Below are 6,509 nucleotides of genomic sequence, written 5' to 3' on the forward strand. Positions count from 1 at the left end.
ATCAGAGCCCATCACGTATTTATGAGGGAGGGGCTTCATAAAACCAGGAAATAATCGGAGCGTTTATCAGAGAAGGGACAGAGAGGTGTGGAATAAAGGTAAAATATGTGAAAAATACTGCGTTTTTAAAAAAAACGAAGCATGTTTGACTGCACAACATAAACACAATCAAAAAAACAGTCAACCACCCCTTTAAGTGATATTATAGTCAGGTATTTATGCAATTTACAAAATTTACATTTGTTACAAAACAGTAATTTTGACTTGTAAAAACACCCAAAATGGTGTGCAGATTTGCAGTTTATCAGGCATTGTGTTACGGAAGGTTTAACAGCAGAAATAGGGCTTTTCACACTGTGCTAAAGCCTAGGTTATAGTCGTTCTAAATTTAACCCTGGGTAAAAGTAAGTTACTGGAAGCTTGTTAAAAGAGGCAATTGCAGCCTTTAAAGGGGTCCTATTATGCTTTTTCCCTTTTTGAATTTTAGTCAGTGTGTAGTGTGTATGTTTGGGCATAAAAAAGTTTACTAAGATCTACAAAGTTACAAATTTCAAAGTCTACTCCAAAGGGAGATATTTCGTTTTAAAACAAAATCCCTTTTCAAGAACTACAGCGAAAGGCTCGTTTGGACTACAGCGTTGTTTTCCGGTGTTTGTGATATCACAAAGTGTCCCATTAGAATTAAAATAATTATCATTAAAATAAATCCTGCCTACGGAAATTCTAAGGGTTGGGGGTGCTTGGTTGAGCACTGCACGTTTCAAAATCGAAACCCGGTGCGGGTGTTTTTATATCACTGTATTTCTGAAGGAAACTGACTGTCTTCTGAAAATTTTGTATGTCATTTTCATTTCATCTTGCATGTAATGTCTGATAAGGAGCATTGTTTTGTTTACAGCATTACCGAGGAAACCTCGATTTCTCCCGCTCCAACAGCTCCTCCTGCTGGCAGATAATTCATTTGTATATATATGCAGCCACAAATAGTGTAAGTCTGTGGGACTATGGTATAAATAAATTCAATTCAAATTTCACTGCAATTCATGTTGCAATGTTAGAATTAAAGAACAACATAATACATATTACCGTTGCACTTATCTGCACATAGTCAATGCAGTTATTTTTAAGCTGTTGTTGACATCCTATCTAAAACGTGATTTAGCCAAAAACAACAACAATAACAATAACATTACCACTTTAATGTGTCTTGCAATATCCGTGCGTGCAATTCTCGGGGTCTGAATTGATATGGCAATTGATATGGATTGAGGCCATCCTGCTTTGGCAAGGGGTGGGACAGTACTGAAACACCATCTATCTGAATAGGGGGGGGGGGTTTCATTTCCAACTGGTTAGGTTTATTTGAAAATTAAAGTGATTTCTATATTTTATCCATTCAAAAGACTACAAAAGCGAAACCAGTTCTGCATTAACTGTAGTGCAGTGCAGACTAAAAATGTAGCTGGATATTTGTGTCTATGGTTGAATGATTCAGTGACAGACAGTGACTTGCTGGGAGTTTCATTTTTAAAGTATACATTTTAATTGTTTAATATTTCTATATTCAATCTCATAACATTGTTTTTATTAAATGTATTAATGCCACCTCTGAGTCTTGTTAAAAAGTCTGTAAATATTCCACATTTGTGCTCTTCTGTTCCGTGCAAAGATTAATTGTTGATGCTGATTTCAGGTCTTCCTGATTGTATCTTATTATTTTAAATGAATTTATTGCTTAATTAATTATTTTTTTTACAAAAAGTTAATAAATCTATTTTTGGCACAACATATGACATAATTTAATAAAGTTAAAAATGGCATTACAAAGGTTAAAACATACTTAAAGGAGTCAAAAATCACCTTATAATAGTAAGGTTAATTTCTATCATTGATCAGAAGGCGTTCCTAATTTATTTATTTATTTATTTTTTAAGTAGAAGCACTAGTGCTCCTGGAAATAAACGTAAGTTTAGAGTCCTTAAGAATGTAATGTTACCTTTTAAAACTAATTGAAAACGTTTTTGCAAAGTGTAAACTATTAAATATAATCTACAAAACATGCAATACTGTACTGTTTTGAGGGCTTAGCTAATCAGGCCAATGAGAGACAATCATTCTAATATTTTATGAAATCATTCATTTCACTAATCTATGTTTTTTGAAATATTTTTTTATTAAACACGAGGTCATTAATAATAATTATATTATAAGATGTACAAATTCAAACACAACGTATGTTTAATTTGGGCAGAATTGCAGATGCCTGTCTTAATGTACAAGAAGGTTTAGAGAAAATATGACATGAATTGTTATTAAATGTTTTCATAGATTATAAATGGTTTTATGATTAAATACATCCGAAAGGTAATTTAAAATTACCACTGTTAACCCCCCCAGGCAGAGTTCCCCCCCAGTGAATTTTGGCCATTTCCACCACTGACTTCAACTGTTTCCTTATACCAGCAGAATCAACTTAAAACACTTATTGTCTTAATAATGCATCACTGTATAAAGGTCTGCTTTTATTTGTGTACACTCACAATGAAAACAAAACCATTTGAGTTTCCTTTCTGTGAACAAGTTAAGCCTGTCACACTTTTTTTCCCCTTGTTTATCTGTTAACTAAATCAAATATATTTCAAGAATTTATTCCTTGTACGTATATATGTACTGCAGATTATATATATAATGTTATATAATATTTAGTATTACTACTGTACTACTCTCTGTTCAAAATAAATTAAAAGAAACCGAGCATAGTAGTACCGAAATCGTATCGCACCATGACCCCTGAACTGAGGTATGTACCGAACCGTGACATCTAACCAATCACAACACATTTTGTTTTTCAGAAGGCGGGCCTTCATCAAAGTCCATTCAGGAAAAACTTGATAGTACAGTTTTGATGTGCAAGGCTACAGCCATTATGGACACACATGCTGCATTTGTCCAATCAATGACCCAGGGTTAACTGTTTCAAGAGTACTTTTTTTGCCCTATTTTTATTAAGTCTTTCAAACTATTTTTGTTAGTTAGTTAAGGATAGTTAAGGATACATAATTCTGTCGGTGATCGAGAGAGCTCAACCCGCAGCAATTTCAGAAAACACATAGAAAAAGCACCAGCAAATCAAGAAAACATCATCAATTTGACAGCAGGTGCTGCAAATGCTCACAACACAACCAAATAAAGAATTTTGCTATTTGGTTGTGTTGCGAGTATTTGCAGTGCGTTTCTTTATTTGTTTGTGTTATGAGCATTTGCAGCGCTTGTGTTGTCAAATTGACGAAGTTTTTTTCTTAATTTGCAGGCATTTTTTTCTATTTGCAGTGTTTTTTATTTGGTTGTGTTGTGAGCATTTGCAGCTCGTGCGTTGTAAATTTGAAGAAGTTGTTTTCTTAATTTGCAGGTGTTTTTTCTATTTCCAGCGCGTTGAGCTCTCTCGGCCACCGTACTCATGTCATTCCAAACCTATATGACCTTCATTCATTTACAATACAAATTAAGATATTTTTGATGAAATCCGAGAGCTTTTTGACCATGCATAGACAGCAACGCAACAGACATGTGGTTCAACTGTAATTTTATGAAGCTATGAGAATACATTTTGTGTGCAAAGAAAACAAAAATGATGACTTCATTCAACAATTCAACCACTTATCTGTGTCAGTATTCTACATGGTTTTTATGGGTCTTACGGGTTTGAAACGGCATGAGGCATAATTCATTAAAGAATTTTCATTTTTGGGTGAACTATCCCTTTAAGATATAATGCCACTGAATTACTTAATTTTAAAATAATTCATATAATGTAACAATCAAATAACCTACATAAACACTAAAAGCTAAACACTAAACAGCATGCCACAATTTGGTAGGCTGTTGATAGAAGTGTTCTGAAATACTGCATTCGTAATTACTCAGAGTACACAGTACTGGTTTTTTTCACTCAAATTCATAAAACCTACAGGACAAATTAATAACAAATGTAAGAAAGAATGGCTAGTGAAAAAATCTGCATAAAAACACCTGTGGCAGGACTGGAATAAATGAAGTGAATGCACATGTGCCATCTGATGCGCATGATTTTTGTGGAGCTCTGATACAATCAGTCTCCAACCTGTTGAATCTATGATCTGCAAAGATCAGACCAGGCAGCCTCTTATAATGTTCACATAGACCTTTCTCTGCATCTGTTGAGTAAGCGTGAACCACGTGACCGTAAAATTCAATCTGATATGTGAGAAAAACCTGAGCATGTTTCTGTGCTCTGTTGCTCATCCTGAAAATTGCCAATGTTTGTGAGGTTGTTGCCTTTTATTATTTGTACAACATGATTGGTGTATTGTAGAAATAAGCTTTCTTGATTCATGTGTGGACAAAAGAATATAGGGGGCTGACCTTACTGTGCTCCGGAAAGAAAGACAATAAATTTGCAAGAAAAAGTGCTATGATGTGCATAAAGTTCCATTCTCTCTTTTTATGTCTCTTCCTTTGAAACAAATACCTTTGATTCTTGCATGTAGGTGCATGTAGGTGATGTGGGCTTGAGTGTGCATGTTGTCAGACACTTAAATGTTACACAACTGGCTGAATCTTTTAACCAATTCTAGCAGAATTATACAAATTTTCCTGCAGGTAAATACTTTTTCAAATACACCAAAAATTTAATTTCCATATTAGAGCCACAGCAGTCTGTATCAGTTCTCATAGGTTCATACCAACTTCTCCACAGCTGTTCCTATATATCAATCCTGTTCCAGACAACCCCTCTCATTTGACCCCATTAGGCCCACCCAAAACAGGGCAGAAAATGAGAGAGAGAGAGTGAGAGAGAGGTAAAGGAGAAGAACTACACCTCTTGGGTTTTATCCAGTATAATCCCTCCAGCTTTCCAGATTTTTCTTCTCCACCTTTGATTCCTCGCTGCTTTGAAGTTCATTCTCTCTGTAAGCAGCGTGTCTCCTTTGTCTGGCCTCAATGCATAGTGCATCTTTTTCATTCATAATACATATCTCACTGATATAACTTTTTATGAAACATCAAACGCCGAAGGTTAAATGGCCATAAGGATGAATAGACACGGTGACCTCAAAAGCTACACTTAAAGGAATAATTTACCTAAAAATAAATTCCCAAAATTTCTAAATCTGCTAAAAACCTTGGAACCAGATAAAGTCTGGGTTTATTGGTTGAGGTGCCATTTGGTTCGATTTTTTTTTTTTATCTGACGAGGTTTACAAGTTTTTACCTCATTGCCTGCACAGAAAGAGCACAGCCTGTCCTTTCTGGTGCAATAATATCCAAGGCTACATTTCCTAAATGTATTGTAAGTAGATGCCTTTGGGAAACGCAGCTTAGGTCTGTCTGTGTTTGCCTGTCACTACTGAAAGGTTATGTTTGCTGAGTCTGTACATAGTCTGTTCCTATTGTAGTTTCCTAGTTTTCAAAGAGCTGGTCACATTAATCAGGTGTTCTGCCACTTTGTATTTTCTGTTCAGAGAGAAACATTTCCAATTTGTTGTCATTTTTGTTCAATTTCTTAGGTAGTTTTCCTTTTGTCTTTATTATTAGATTGAGTCTAATTTAGTTTTCATCTTGAGGCTTCACTGAATGTTGCCATCATGCATCATTCTGACTGTCTGTTTCTGGGTTTACTGCCTAACCTGGACTACACCAAGGTCAAAGTTAAGAGGCCCAGTTTTACGGGTGGAGGGAAATATGGCTGGAGAAACGGACCTGGGATCCGTTATTCCACTTAACTCCATCAACTGTTTCCAATTACAGACTTCAAAGGACTCATCGCCTCAACCGTGTTTAAAAGAAAGGATGGCTCAGGTCAGAAGAAAACAGCGTGAGTCCTATTTTCTCTCATTACAGCATTATTTCTTTTCTCTTTGGGATTTACTGATGGGATCAAGTGTCAAAAACTATATGTAATATATAGGCCTATGTTTCTGCTTGAAATGATAACTTATTGTACAGTAAAATGTAAATTATAATAAAATTACATAAAAAAACAAATATAAAATAATAATAAAAGATAAAATGATAAGATCTGTTAACTAAAACCATAAGAAATATATATAACTAGAAAAAAATCAGAAATGAAACAAAATACAAATAAGTTGAATTTGAAATACTAAAATTCTTATAAAACTGAAATAAAAATAAATTGAAGCTATGAGTAAAAACTTAAAATAGGCAAAAACAGATTATAAAATTACTAAAATATGAATAAATACTAGTATATAAATAACATTAAAAACTCAATACAGTTATGGCCTGTTTCCTTGTGTGCATGTGTTTGTGTTTAGTTTAATACTTGCATGTTAAAATAAAGGACAACAAGACAAAAGATAATATAAGGGAAAGTCAAAACTGTGCTTGTGAACAGACTAAAATGTGAAGAATTTTTCATTTGTATGCCATTGAAGGCTCTTATTGTCTAGCATAATATTTGCTTTCTCAGATTCATGGGAAGTAACAAGCATATTGAATTTTATTTC

This window comes from Barbus barbus (genome assembly GCF_936440315.1).
Source record: "Barbus barbus genome assembly, chromosome: 22".
In the NCBI taxonomy this organism is placed as follows: domain Eukaryota; kingdom Metazoa; phylum Chordata; class Actinopteri; order Cypriniformes; family Cyprinidae; genus Barbus; species Barbus barbus.